The sequence below is a fragment of the Vespula vulgaris genome, chromosome 7 (assembly GCF_905475345.1).
Source record: "Vespula vulgaris chromosome 7, iyVesVulg1.1, whole genome shotgun sequence".
NCBI classification, from domain to species: Eukaryota; Metazoa; Arthropoda; class Insecta; order Hymenoptera; family Vespidae; genus Vespula; species Vespula vulgaris.
Window position 1 is genome coordinate 3,694,565 of NC_066592.1, and position 16,251 is coordinate 3,710,815.

Genomic DNA, 16,251 nt, shown 5'->3' on the forward strand with positions numbered 1-16,251 from the left:
CCTCAGTAACGCCACTACATTCGAGAAAGAGAAAGAGGGGAAAGAAAAGAGAAAAGGAAAAAATATAGAAATAAAGAGATAAAAGATAAAAGAGAAAGGGAAGAGAAAAGGGGGAGAGAAGAAAAAATAGTCAAGAAAATATAAATGTATTTACGTCACTAACACAGTAGTAACCTAACGTGATTTAAATAACAATAAAATGGAAAACTCTTTCATTCGCGTTTTAGCTGGTCTAATCTACGTCTAAGTAAATATTTTGTAAAAAAAAAAAGAGAGAGAGAGAGAGAAAGCGAAAACAAAGACAAAAGAAAAAGGAAACATACGAACCAGCGAAATTCAAGAATAAAGATAATCTATGCACGCATACATGCTAATGAAATATTCGTAATATTTGCGAGATGGCAAGGCGAGTAAAGCGAGAAAATGAATTTTCTTTTGAAAGTAAAACGAGGGGAAAATTCGTCGGACGGATTATCGTTAAAACGGTTCGTTTTGAAAGACTAAAAAGAGAAGAAGAATAAGGAGAAGTGATATATAAAAGAAGAATCATGAGTTTCTGAATGCTTTCCTAAATCGTCATGTCTCTGTGATCTTTGCAAAAGCAAAAGTTAAAGGAAAGTAGGGAAAAAACGAGAAAAGAAAATAAAAATAAAACGTAATATCTAGTAAATGGAAATTAAAGAAAAGAATAAAAGAAACAACGTAAAATATAATATATTAAATTAATGATAAATCACTTATGTATATATCGAAATATATATATATATACATATTCAAATATATATTATAAATCTTTTTCTCCATAAATCTCTTTCTCTGCACGATTTTATCAACGTCACAGAAATGAATATAAAAGCTATTATCAAAGGTGTTATCATAAAAAGGAATAAATAACAAGAAACAAAAAGAGAGAGAGAGAGAGAGTAGAAAAAAAGAGAGGAAACTAAAGTTCGCTTCAATTTCTACCGAAATTTTAATATGCACTTCGGTGTAAATCTTAGCCCTGACTCGTTAATCCATAATGCTCCTTTACGCCCTCGAAGATTCTTCGAGAGAATGAGTTTCGACCTGAAAGTCGCCTTTCGCAAAGCCCTTCATTTTCTCCTGCCACCTCATACTCTCTCTCTCACTTCTCTCTGTCTGTCTCTCTCTCTTTCTCTCTTCCTAGTATTAATAGGAGTGCGATGCTAGTTAATCCATGCTACCATGAGACAAGAACAAGCAAAGAGACAGGAAAAGGGTAATGAAGGGAAAATAAAAGTCGTGTATATGTATGTGTGTGAAAGAGAAAAAGGAAGAGAGAGAGAGAGAGAGAGAGAGAGAGAGAAAGATAGAGAATGAGAGAGAGGGATGAAGAGAAATAACTACAAGAGCTGTGAATCTTGTAAATATTCTCAAGGATTAAGCAGCCCTGTCTTTAACACCTGTAAAGAACTTTAGAAGGAATCCGATTTTATGAGTAAACCGAACGAATTATAAATGTTCCCATTTTGATCTCTCTTTGGCTTCTTTCTTTTTTTCTTTCTTCTTTTTTTACCAAAAAAAGAAAGAAAAAATGAGAAAAAAGAAAGTAACGAGGCTGTGTAAATAGGAAATAAAAGACCAACTCAAATGCGCTGCTAGTGTATCCGAGCTTTTTCTTTTTTCTTTCTTTTTCATTATCTCTATCTCTTTCTCTTTATCATTCTATATATCTCTCTATCTATCTATCTATCTCTCTCTATATCTCTTTATCTCTTTCTCTATTTCCTTCTCGTTAAAAGGAGCAACATTAAATATATATATATATATATATATATATATATATATATATATCCTACATTAATTAGTACGTATATTACCGGCTCGGCTAGAGAGCTAATTAACGCGAACCCACGAGTGCAAACGGACGCGCTTTTCGTTTCGAGCTACTTCCGGAAGAAAATAAAAAGAGAGAAACAGCATTTAATGATGCCACGTTGTATAATATTGTATATGTTGTCGCGTATATGCATCTATATGACAGTATATTGTTACGAGTCAAATCGTTACTATCGATGTTTATAGTGAAAAAATTTTTCCAATAAAAAATAATGATTATTTTTTCGAAGGGAAAATAAAAAAGAATAAATAAATAAATATATGTATATATAATATATATGTTTCATAAGTTTTTCGGAGTTACGACCAACGATCTAATGTATTACCTGGTATGATAGAATAAAAAGATAAGTAGATAAAAGCTTAAGTACTATTATTACGGGCCGTTCGTTTGTGGTCTTTTCTTTAGATTGTTCGGACATTAGTAAGCTCGGATTAAGTTATATATACATATATATATAGGTAGCTTAGTCAGCGTTAGTAGAAAGTCAAAGAGAGAGGGAGAGAGAAAGAGAAAGAGAAAAAGATAAAGAGAAACAAAATATATTTGTCATGAGCAAAATCTTGCCACAGTAAAGATACTAGAGAAGAGTGATATACAACGTATAAACTATCAGGATAAAAAGATAAGTCGTTGATGTAGTATAACTATAATTAATTTGACAAATAAGATATAAATAACAAGAAAGAGTATAAGAGTATAAAAGCTAAATGATATCGTACGAAACTAAAATATAGAACTGAGAGTTAGACAAATTCGTAAGAAACTCTAACGATACTAACAATAATATCGGCAATTTAATATCGTGCTCATAGAAAAATTGTAGAAAAATAAGAAAAGCAGTAAATTGAAATTAAAACTCTCTATTTAAAAATACGTTCAACTCAATGAACTTTTTATAGGGAATCTCTCTGATAATACATTGAAATTTAAATGTAAATTTTTCTTTTCTTTCTTTCTTTCTTTCTTTCTTCCTTTTTTTTTTTTTTTTGATCAAACAAATTCAATGACGTTAAACAGATTTTCAATATTTCACAAGATCCCACGTAAATTTTATCCGCGTTATCTCTAGTGGCCCCGTTTATTCAATGAGAAAAACATTTTTCTTTATCCGTTTCTCACCAATTCCTTTTTATTTCTTTCTTACGCGTTCTCAACGGAGAATCCGTACGAAGTATCGTCCGGCATCGATGGAAACAACGTCGCAACGTATCTAATCGGACGGAAAAATGTTTTCACGGTGACTGCTTTTCCGTAACACGAGAAGACACCGTCGCTTCGCGTTGCACGGAAATAATGAAGGAGAAAACAACAGAGAAGACTGTTTCATCTCTCTCTCTCTCTCTCTCTCTCTCTCTCTCTCTCTCTCTCTCTCTCTCTCTCTCTATCTATCCATCTCTATTCCTCTCAATTCTTTTCTCTTTTCTTCTTTTGAAATTCTACGACATACCGGCCAAGAATATTGTGTGCATCAGAGATAGAAAAGGAAGAAAATATTCAGTAGTCGACAGACCGATCGATTTTTTTCTTTGATTCCAAACAACAAAGTTCCTTGGTATGTTAAAGCTTAAGAAACATTCCAATTAGTCTAATACAACGGTTCCCAAAATGTTTTTGAGTTATCACTTGGACAGCCAATTTCTTTAAATTGTACGCTACTCCCCTGATATAACCATTTTTTGACTCGCGTACCACTTGGTAGCCAATTTCCCGAAATTTTGCTCCCTAATATTATCTTTTTTGACTCGTCTACCATGTGTCAGCCAATTTCCCTAAATCTCCCTAATATTATTCTTTCGACTTGCCTATCATTTGATATCCAATTTCCCTAATATTAGAACAATAGTTTTTTCTCCATTATTCAATTCTTTTTTTTTCGCGTATCCCTAAAACATCAAACAAATATCTTAGATTGTGAATAGATTCGTACCTACCGATATTATTTTTTTCTTTAATTACAAATCATTTTTGTCAACAGAGAATAAAGTTCTTAAACGTTCGATACTATCGCTAATAACAAGTGTTATACTTTTAAGTTTCAAACGTTCGATGGAAGATTTGAAAATGCTTGCTTGCTTGCTTCCTTGCATGCTTCCTTACTTGCTTTCTTATTTAATGATTACCAAGAGACGATCGAGTTAAAGGAAATGAAAATACCTTAGAAGCGAGCAAGACGACATCTCACCTTTGATTGCGTCTCCGATGAAATTTTAAGCATACCATTCCGGAAGCTCGTCTCTTATAAGCTTGGCATTCCAAAGGAACGTGTCATTTCTGAAAACGTTTCACGAAATAGGAAAATACTCAATTTTTTTTCTTTTTCTCTCGAATCGACGTCACATTTCTATTTTATTAAATTCGATGTCTTATATATATTATATTTTATATATATATATATATATATATATATATATATATATATTTATATGACATACGTATTTCCAATGACATCACAAATTCGTGCAAGTCGACTCATTTTACAAAATATATATGTATGTATGTATATATTTATATATACATACATACATATACTTTTATCGATGAAAACAAGTCACTTTAGGTATATATATATGTACGTACGTATAATTTCTTGAGATTTACATATAATTTCTTGGGACAAATTAAAAAAGAAAAAGGAAAAAATAAAGAAAAAAAAAGGAACGAATAGTTTGAAGGAAGGAGATCGTGAGACGAATATAAATCGAAAATTACGGCAAAGTCAGCGAGCAGAGAAAAATGTTCTATGGTAATATCAAGAGAGAGAGAGAGAAAGAGATAGAGAGAAAGAGAAAAAGAGAGAGAAAAAAGAAAGATAGAGAGAGAGAAAGAGAAAAGAAGAAAGAGAGAGAGAAGAAGAAGAGTTCTGTATGTTCCTCAAAAGATAGAACTTGCTCGTGCGAGAACTCACGAAGCGTTAAAGTCTCGTCTTGTAAGAGGGATGGATGGATGGATGGATAGCTGGATGGATGGATGGATGGATGGATGGATGGATGGATGGATGGACGAACGGACGGATGGATGGATAGATAGATAGGTATGGCAGCAACAATAGCACCACCAGCCGACGTATTTGTCGAGAAGCTATTCGCAAAATGTCTCTCGATGAAAGCCGAAAAAATGAAAGCCGGCCGCTTTTGAAAGTCCTTTCAAAATCTAGCCATGAACGTGTTTCCTTTCAAGAGTCCACCGTTTCGAGATACTGCTTCTTCTTCCACGAGAGAACACTCTTTATTCTCCCCCACCTACTCCTATTTCTTTCCTACTCTCTTTCTTTCTCTCTCTCTCTCTCTTTCTTTTTCTATTTCTCTTTCTTTTCTTCATAAAAAAAAGATATCCCACATCGAATCCTGTGAGATCCTGTTCAAATTTCGCGCGATAATATTGGAACGATCTCGTAACAAAAAATCAATTTGTTTATATATTGAATAAGTTTCATTCGTTGCAAGAATCATAAAAAGAAAGAAAAGCAAAAAAAAACAAGAATTTGTGACAACAAAAAATTAATATGTAATTAATTCTTTTTGTTTGTAATTAAGATAGTAGTATGTAGAGGTATCATATATATATAATCATCTTGAATCATAATATTTTGGATTTGTTCGTTATAAAAAAAACAAAAAAAAAGGAAAAGGCTTACATACATATGCAAAAAAATATATATATACAATGTATATCTATGTATACATGGACGCGCTCGATTTGTAAATCAACGATGGACGTTAATATCGTAGGATTTTTTCCCTCCCCATGTGTTTCTCGCATGCGCATTAATTACAGAAACGAGAGAAGACATTAGCGGAGCAAGAGCAAAAAGTGGCTTCACGCCGCTAGGCAATTCTGAGCAAAGAACGACTCGTGTCCCTTTCCACTTCCGTTTAACATAGAAACGCTTCCGTTTTACTCTACCTCTTCTCATATCTTTTTTTTTTTCTTCTTTTCCAAATTGTGAGTGTAGCTTACGCGCATCAAACATCTGACGGTCTACCCTAATGCACGATATTATAATATATATTAAAGATAATATATATAATATATATATAGATTTTATATATATATATATATATATATATATATATATATATGCAAGAGAGGGATAGAGAGAGAGAAAAAGAGAAAACACCCCTCCGCAAGGATGAATTTTCTTATCGCGTTTACATTAAAAAAATTTACTCGTCGGAAGGAGTAACCTCCACGTCAGGAAACATCCCCTACCCTCCTTCCAACCCCCGTCAGTTCACGTCAGTTCGTATCCTCTACCTCGTATCAACTCGTTCCTCCTTTTCAGTGTATGCGTGTGCGCCTAACTTTGATGCATCATTTTTACATCTTCTCAACCATACTCTTGAATTATTCAGACATGTTCTCCCTTTTTCTCTCTGTCTCTCACTCACTCTCTCTCTCTTTCTCTCTCTCTTTCTTGCTTTCTTTCTTTCTCTCTTCATCCTTTTTCTGTCTTTTCTTTTTCTTTTCTCCTTCATCCAATCAGTGTTCGTTACGTCGAATATCTCCCCCAAAAAAATTAACTACAAAATTTCACTACCTAATCTAATGCATACTCTTCATCAAACTTATCTGATCTTTTTACTCGTTTCTCTGCGACATTAATTCGCACAAACGATATTTACATATATATATGTACGTATAAATATACTTCTTCCATTTCCAATGGAACAAAGAGAAAAAGAAGAAAAAACAATCTTTTCTGAATCGAAACTTTAAAACTTATATATCGCGAGATTTACAATAAAAGCAACTTTCCCATCGTCCATTTTTATACGACATCATTTGAATGTAATGTCCGACATTACATCCCCCTCATCTATTATCATTTTTGCTCTTTGATGTAACTTTAAAGAAGAAATATAATTTCAATGATAAAATTACAATTAATACATGCAACGCGTATTATTATCATGTATAATATATTAGAATGATACTTTTAAAGTTTCATATTTTTTTTTTTTATATACGGAATATATTAGAATGATACTTTTAGTTTTATATTTTTTTTCTTTGATATACGTAATATATTAGAATAATACTTTTAAAGTTTCATATTTTTTTTCTTTGATATACGAAATATTAGGAAGAAAATTTTCAACAATAATTTCATGATATAGTATCGAACAATCTCGTAAATAAACATTCTGTCTCTCCGTTTTTTCTCTCTCTAAAATTTCCATTTCCTCTTTATTTTTCCCTCTTTTTTCTTAAAATTTACGACTGCCACCTTCCGGTGGACGTAAACCTAGACATTTTATCGACGCGACTACTATTGAAAAAGTCGAGCTTTCGAGAGCGTGTCACTCGGTAAGATTGACCGAAAAGGAGCTTGCAAAATAGAAAACTGCTTTACCGACGTAGGAAAAGCTCGAGATCTCTCTCTCTCTTTCTTTCTATTTCTATTTCATTCTATCCTTATCCTTGTTTTTCTACCCCTGTCTGTCCGATGGTCTGTCTGTCTTTCTCTTTCTCTTTCTCACGCAATGTCGATAAGAGAGTGAGAGAAGAACAAACATAGCGCGGTAATTTTCGTTGGAAGAAAGCAGGCCAGAATCTGGAGATCTTAGCCGAAGGCCTCGGATGCCAACGATTTCTCTCTCTCTCTCTCTCTCTCTCTCTCTCTCTCTCTCTCTCTATTTCTCTCTTTCTCTTTCTCTCTAAACCTCTATTTTAAGATGCTCGTTGAAAATAAGCGAGCGCTGGAAAATCAAAAGGTGCCGGTTCTAAGTATAGAAGACGAACGAACGACGCGATTGTCGTCGTTTCTTCGCCGGCCCTGTTAGTACAGTCGTGGTATAGTCGCGGTATAGTGATCACGGTATAGTGTCGGAAAAACGCGACGAGAAGGATCAAATTCACGGAAATAATTACGACGCAAGGGGAGAAAAACGGGGGAAAGAGAGGGGAGGGAGAGATTATAATTAATAGAACAAAATACAATAACTAACATCCAGATCGATACTAACTATTGTGTATGTTTGATTTTTTTTGGTTCTTATCTTTTTTATTCTTTTATTTTTTATCCCAGAAAAGCTCTTCTTCCTTTGTACTTTATTTTTCCCATTGCGATCACTTCACACGTACACACGCAACATCAATGAGTATCTCCTGAAAATCTCTCATCTGTCTCTCTCAGCTGACTCGCCGAAAGCTCGTTCGGTACGCATGTTTTTTTTATATACATACATCTGTGTGTGTGTTTGTATATATATATATATATATATATATATATACACACACACATACATACATACATACATAAAAAAATATATATTATTTTATTTTATTTTATTTTATCCTTTGTATCATTTTTTTTATTGTCTCTTTTTCTTCCTATCGAGAGGTCGACGCACTCTTTCAATGCACTTATTCTTTTTCTCAGTCTCTGAAGAAAATAAAAAAAATAGATAAAGGAGTCTCGTTCAACGCTTACGATGTGTATGATTACGATAGTATATTGTGTGTATATATGTGACACCAGATGCTTTGGTGAACCATTCGATGAACCATAAATGGTATCGGCAATGATGAAATAAACGTCGGGATCGTCGGAAACGAAGAGGATAGAATTACGTAATCATTCGACACGAATTCCTTCGTTCGTTTCTTTCAACTTTTCGTTCTTTATCAATTATTAATTAATAATAATTTTCATTAATGACTAATCTTCATAGAACAATTACGATGATATAACAAAGGATTGTTTCGTATAACAAATTTTAATTTATAAATTAAATACGTGCCAGTCGATAAAGTAGATTTTCAAGATGCTCTTCCGGGAGCTAAGGGAGATATAGTTAAATATACACGGAGTGTCCCATTTCGATCGATTCGCCTAAGTGTGGGTATTCTTGAAATTCTAATATTATCTGAAAACGATTACGATCGTTAGTCATTCAAAAGTATTCGAAGATACAAATTGAAAGATTTGCATGAACAATTCTTTAACAGATTGAACGATCGATATGTCGACGATATAAAAATTCAATTCTACATGATTATTAAAATGAATCGTGTAATGATATTATGTAGCGCTTCATGACAATGTTTCATTTGACATAAAATAATCATGAAACATGTGATACGTTTTGACATGTGGCTATTATTATAAATGTCATTTACATTCTCCATAGATCAATAGAGTGAAAAATGTCATGTGATTTTCAAAAAAGAAAAAAAGAAAGAGAAAAAGAAAAAAAGTAGAAAAAAAGAAAGAAAGAAAGAAAGGACGGAAAAAAATTATATCTATTTCTTTAAAAAATTCATATACCTACATATTTAACAATACCCATCGGAACCACCAAGGAATAAAAGAAGTTAGACAAAAAATAAATGAGTAGACTTAATGGATGGATCGATTCGACGATGGACGCGATCCAATTTCGTTAACGATTCGCAATGACTCCATTATCCCGTCGATCGTGTGTAGCACGGCCTTTCTGAAAGGCGCGTCCGATAGGTACAATTTAATTTTTATTCTAACGCGATTAATTTTATCCCCGCAATCCGTGGTAATTATATGGTTGATAGAAGAGGAGAGAAGAGCGTTCGAATCGATTTTCCATAAAGGTTAAATTTATAATGAGATAGGGATGATGTCTCTGATATACTACCACTACTATTACTACTACTACTATTACTATTGCTATCGTTGTCCTCGATCGTCGAAATCGGTTCGAAGCTTTTCAAATTCGTTCGAATGATACTAACACGAATGATACTGCTAATTAGTCGCATAAAGCTTTTATTCAATCTTTACAATGCATCTCTTTCTCTCACTCTCTCTCTCTCTCTTTCTCTCTATCTCTTTGTCTGCCTGTCCATTTCGCATTTAACACGACAAAAGAAGTTCTCGGCCATAATAATTGCGAGATAAAACGAGAAAAAGAATAATAAAGAAGATATGAAAGAGAGAGAGAGAGAGAGAGAGAGAGAGAGAGAGAGAGTTAGAGATATAGCTTTTTATTCGATGCCCATGAGCTTTCACGTTGGTGAAACTTCCAAAAGATATGACATCGTCTATTCTATTTGTAAAGGATCATTTTTCTTTATATACATATATGTGTGTGTGTGTGTGTGTGTGTGTGTGTATAAACGATCATCCTTAGAAACTATGAGAACGTAAAATCAAGTTAAAACTGAAAATAGTACACGTCGAGTAGCTTATCTTGTTTTGTTTGAAATAATAATACTATATATTTTTTCGTTCGAAACTTTTTTCGCGAACTTAAACTATAACAATAATTTCTGATAAGTATCTCCTTAATGCTCCAAAATTTTTTTCCTCGGCCAGCGTGAAAAAATTCTTTTTCGTTCATTTAATTTTTTTGTTCCTTTTCCTTTGCTTTGTTTTTTAAAAATTTTTGTACTCTCGAGAAAAAAAAATAAGGCTCTTCTTTTTATGAAAGACGAAAATATACTCGTACATTGAGAAGGAGAAGGGACGTTTCACTAAAAACTCGCTTATTTCATATTCGATATTGAAATTCTCCTCTTTCATTTTTGCTCGTCGACGAAGAAAATAATATATCACGTAGAGAGACGAAAAGGATCGCGAGAAATTCGCGTGTCGACTTCGCGCGCAGATTTTAAAAAGGGAAAGTTGTACTAGAAAGAAAGAGAGAGAGAGGAGAGAGGAGAGGAAAATAAAAAATGAATAAATAAATAAATAAATAAATAAAAAAGAAAAAACAAAAAAAAAGAGTAAACTTTTCAATTACTATCGTGAAACGTTGTAGCAGCAAATCCGTGACTTTGATCGGCTTTGATCAACCGTACGATTGAAAAATTGCAATTTTTCTTTATGAAAGACTTATTGAAAATTCTCATTCTCGTTCACGATTTCAACGAATGAAATTACAAAATTGGCTTGTTTAATATTACCTAGAACGAGAACATTTCTGTCTGTTCCGATTGTCCTTATCCACTGATCATCTGTCTGTCTGTCTCTCTGCCTTGCTTTCTTTCTTTCTCGCTCTCTCATTCTGTAATACGTATCTTAATCTCGGTAGTGAAAATTCTAATCGTTTTTTGCAATTTTATGTCTTCCATGAATCTATTGTGATATGAAATATGTATATGAGCTTTTCCTCTTGTGTCCTGTTTCGTACGTATTCGATCGATACCGGAAATGTGTCACGAAAATGCGAATGCCATCTAAATTTATAGGAGGAAAGAGAGAGAACGAGAGAACGAGAGAACAAGAGAGAGAGAGAGAGAGAGAGAGAGAGAGAACAAGAGAGAGAGAGAGAGAGAGAGAGAGAGTATTGGGTTGCCGCAACGTTTCGATCATCCAGCTCGTATCATTCTGTAGATGGTATTGATCCTCAAAAGGTTTGGCTACTGGCCAGATCGAGCGTGAATTCGTACTGATCAACACCAACAAAATACATGACCGATAAGTTCCACGATAATATTTTCAATAGAAAAATAATTATCGTCATTAACCTCGATCTGCTTGTAGCTCTCTCTCTCTCTCTCTCTCTCTCTCTCTCTCTCTCTCTCTCTCTCTCTCTCTTTGTCTACTATACATATTTTACGGACTCAACACGTCACCCTTAACTATAGATACAAAAGTATGATAAAATGTGTATCGATGTTATCGATTATAATGGCTTTGATTTTACGATTGAAATATTTCCTTTTTTGTTTTTCAAATAAAGCTGTAATATTAAAATAATAATTTTCAATTAGATCAGATTAATATTCGATTTTATTTTTATGACGAAAATGAACTATGTTTCTTTCGCTCGTTTATAATACGTATGACATCAACTCGTAATAATATCTCTCTCTTTCTTTTTCACTTCCCCTCATTTCTCATTTCATTTTCATCCCACTTCTTATCTTGATTATAAATCATAGTTACACAAAAGTAAAACATAAAATTAACCATTGTAGAAATACTCATTCCACAAAGCTATCGATATATTACATTTCTTACAAGAGTGAATGGTATATGTCGTTTTCAGAATTCAAAACGACTATACTCATGTACTCGTATTACCTATGTATTTATCATTTATCTGAGCTTTCTCTCGCTCTTCGCTTTTCATATAAAAGAGCACACAGTCGATCGGATTTTCCAGATTTGATTTATATTTTAGTACATTTGAGAAAAACGATATCATTCGGAAATTATAGAAGAAATTTTATCAAAAATTTATTTCTAATGACCAGAAAGTGAATCGCACTAATACAATGGTTCTATATACCTATAGTATATAGAAAATATATCTATCTATATATATATATATATATATATATATATATATACATGAATATCGATTTTGAACTATAAGAATAGAAAATTCATTTTTTGATATTGAATTGTGTTTCAAAAATTCTTTTGATCTTCTAATGACATATCAATCGATATTATTAATAATTAATGATAAATTATGTTGTTGTTGTTGTTATTATTATTATTATTATTATTATTATTATTATTATTATTATTACTATTACTAATTATCATAAAATCAGAAGAGAAAAATATTTTATACGAACATGTATATATTTTTACAAAATAAGAAATTTCTTTAGCGAACGAAAATTTTAAAACGCGATATTTTCTGGAAAGCGTCTTGCTTTATTTCGTGCTTTCTAGCGAAGAGATAAGAGTCCGTCGAAAACGAGCCGCCGGAAATCGAAGGTCCCACATCTAAGTATAGCACAGGCAGCACGAGCGTAAGAGTCTGCCCGGTGACGTCGGAAAAGTGTCAGTATACTGGATCCTTCGATCGATTCCAGAGAAACGACGACGACGAGGACGACGAGACACGTTGTCGAGCGAAGTAAACTCCGGTTTTTGACGTCGTTTAAAATCGCCAAATTCGAATTCGAGTAATAAGAAAAAGAAAAAAAAAGAAGTAAAGGAAGGAAGCAAATTCTACGGTTAAAATTATCGCGCGATTTTTTTTCTCCTTCCAGGGACTCGTAGACGCGTGAAATTCAAAATATTTCATTTTGGTTACGTGCTATTCTAAGCGTTGCTCGTACAAACATCGAATCGCGTGTACGTGTCTCCTATTGTATAAATTTGCAAATCGATAGTTTGTATACCCATTCTACGAGCACGAATCTCGCTTCCGAAACCCTCAGACAAAGCATCCCCGGTGGTGGGTTAAGTTTGAACAGGGAACCGTATCGGACAAACGGAGCAACGGGTATGTACTTACGCACAATTAGCTCTTACCTACAAATTCGAATCGGTCCCTTCTCTAATCTCCAATCAGTCTATCGATCAAAAAAAAAGAATGAAAAAAAACAAAGCAAAAATCCAACGTAGGATAGAAACGAAATACGTGGGTGAGATGAATTATCCCACGCTTAAAAGAAAGAAGAAAAAGAAAAAAAGAAAGGAAAAGAAAAAGAAAATATTTTTCGATGGATTAGCAGCGCGAGATGGGTGTATTTTTTTTTTTTTATACGTTTTATATCTAAACCCGAGCTCATAATAAATTTATAGTCGTTTTATCTAATATTGTTCGAATGTAATGAATTATTTTATTTTGTAAACGAATGCTTCGTAATGTAATCTAATATCTAGTACAGTACATCTAGTATAACATTGTTCGGACTTTTTTCAAAGAAACCATAATTATCTAATATTTCAAATAATACTATTACTTCGTATATATACATATTGAATAGTTAAAAAAATACAAAGAACGATCGCGTTATTCTCTCAATAAACAATTTATTGCCTTCTGCAGTGAAAAAAAAAAGAAAAAGTATAAAACACACCACGATAAATAAGTTAACGTCCCGCTACAAAAGACCACGAAATCTTCAAGAACTCTTACCTTTCCTATTGTTCTTAAGCGTTTCTCTTAATGTACAGAAATGTACGTACTCGAGAGAAAAAAAATTAAGAGAAAAAGAAAAAGGAGAAAGAGAAAAAAAGAGAGAGAAAGACAGAGTGAAGAAAAGAGAAAGAAAGAAAAGATAAAAGTACTCGACGATTCAAACAAACCACAGAGTTTTTCTCTCCAAAAGAGAGAGAGAAAGAGAGAGGGAGAGAGGGAGAGAGAGAAAGATGAAAAGATGAAAGAACGTAAGACAAAGAGAAACGCTGAATCACCCTTAGCCTTGGGTGAAAGAAAAAAGTGTACGGATAGAGGATTTTAATGGAAGGAATTAAAGACCCACTTTCTAACCACACCTAATTTAATCTAAATTTCATAACATGTAAATATAAAAATGTAGAGAAGTAAGCTTGATTACGATTAATGCTTGTGTCGGTGGCTATGAAAAAAAAAAAGAGAGAGAAAGAGAGATGGAAAAAAAGAAGGGAAGAAAAAAAAAGAGAAGAAAAGAAAAGAAAAGAAAAGAAAAAAAAGAGAAGGATGGAAGAGGGTGGGTGGATGGTAGGGAGGGGAGGGTTAAAGACAGGCCACGAAATTGGAATACCACGTGACTATTTTAGTATGCGTCGTTTGACGTTGGCGAACGGCAACGCGGTTGGAAAAGAAATTCCTTCGTTTTCCCTCCTCTTCCAGATCATCCGGCATAAAGGCACAGGCACCAGGCTAAACTTCTCCTCCCTCTTACCCTCACCCTCACCTCGATCTCTGCCGCCCACACCACGATCCCATACCTCCGTCCTTACTTTCTCTACCCTTTCTCTTTTCGTACGTTCAACTTTTCAGAGTACGTACAACTTTTCTGATCTTTGCGATCCTTGTGATCTTTCGAAAGAAAAAGATATGAAATAAACTGAGAGAGAGAAAGAAAGAGAGAGAGAGAGAGAGAAAGAGAGAAAGTGTTGGAAAAAAAATAATTTTTAATCCAACGCACGAAAAGAAAGAGATAGAAGCATTATCGTCCTCGTAGCAGTAGCATTCGGTGTAAAGGGAAGGGAAAGGGGATGGAGAGAGGCGTATGGAGGCACGAGGGCCGCGAGGATAACATCCAAGGTCATTCTTTGTAGTAAAACGCCCCGAGGAAAAATCTCTTCGCGGTTGTATTTCCCCGGAGAGAGAAGAACAGCGAAGAGAGCAACGAGAATAACAAGAGCAAAGAGCAACGAGTAGGTACGAGATAAGTAAAAACGTTCCGTGTCGTGGCACGACGCGACACCCCGACGTGCGTTCACCCTAGAGGATAAAGGAATAAAGGACCTTTTATGTTAGCCAAAAGGAAAAAGAAAAAAAGAAAAAAGAGAGAGAGAGAGAAAGAGATTTTACGTCCTAGACATTTTCATATAGTCGTTTGCAAAACAATGACATAGATTTTTTTCTTAGTAGGTAGGAAGAAAAAAATATTTAAATCGCGAAAAGTAAATGATAATTTTTTCTTCGATTTATCCCTTTTTTCTCTTTAGATAAAAATGACTTTATTTCTCTCTCTCTCTCTCTCTCTCTCTCTCTCTCTCTCTCTCTAGTTATCTGTTATTATAATTAACCGCTTGAAAATTCATTACGCTCGCCTTCGTATAAGTACCTATATTTATATGCATATCTATGTATTTATATATGTATGTACGTATGTATGTATATAATGTAATTAGGTGATTGGAAGGCAGCCACTGTTTAATGCATCCCACTATTTAATCTTGTCTCACTCAAAGCAACACGATACCTACTTAATTAGCAACGTTAATTATCACGAGTCCGAAAATTCTCGAATCGTATTGAAAGATATTTATTACTAACGCGAGAGGAGAAAACGAGAAAAAAAAAGAAAGAAAAAATAGAGAAATATGAAATAAAATAAGGTTACGATAATTCAAACGTTCGATAAAATTATATTTGTCCGTATATAGGAACGAATGTAAGGAGACGGTTTCCAATTTTATCCTATTAAAAGTTCATCAAACGAGATAGAAAAAATATTACTAGGGATGAAAAAATACGGAAACCCAATAAAATATTTATTAATTATACTTTATAATTGAGTCCGACGCTCTCGTTACTTTCTGGTAGTCTATCTGGTTTCTTCCGTATCTATCTACCTAGATATTTCCATCCCAGCTCCCTTTTCTCCAATTACCACCGATGGAGAATGAATTTTCTCCGCATCGATGCTGTCGAGGATAGCTTGCTAATTTTCAGAGAACAATGTAAATTTACATTTCCGTCCGTACGGAAATAAACGCGAACACGTTATAAACGTGTTCTCGATTAGTAAGGGCAGAGAAATGCTTCGTTAACAGCTTGCAAAAGGCATTACAATATTTCATAGAACGAGCATTCGTAGCACTTTGTGTATCGAGTTGAGAAAGGAAAGGATAAAGAGAAAGAGAAAGAAATAGAGAGAAAGAGAGAGAGAGAGAGAGAGAGAGAGAGAAGAAGAATAAAAGAATAAAAGAATTCGTCTTAGAGATCAACAAGTGGAACGTTTGACGGTAACAATGGCACCTAATTTATCGACTATTTTTACCA

The 16,251-nt window shown here is 33.7% G+C and overlaps 2 protein-coding genes across 7 annotated transcripts in view; one reads left to right on the forward strand and one right to left on the reverse strand.

The window, feature by feature from the left end:
- Positions 1–16,251, reverse strand: part of LOC127065196 (golgin subfamily A member 6-like protein 22) — a 63,144-nt gene that overhangs the window by 37,029 nt on the left and 9,864 nt on the right. The gene's annotated exons all lie outside the window — the stretch shown is intronic.
- LOC127065193 (RING finger protein nhl-1) overlaps positions 1–16,251 on the forward strand; it is a 54,520-nt gene that overhangs the window by 10,449 nt on the left and 27,820 nt on the right. The window contains exon 1 of one of the 5 annotated variants that reach the window (XM_050997208.1): positions 7,812–8,023. The exons of 3 other annotated variants lie outside the window; for them this stretch is intronic. The gene's annotated coding sequence lies outside the window, so the exon portion shown is untranslated. Of the gene's footprint in view, positions 1–7,811; positions 8,024–12,450; positions 13,033–16,251 lie in introns of those variants that run through there. One more of the 5 variants, XM_050997207.1, reaches the window with a different exon arrangement.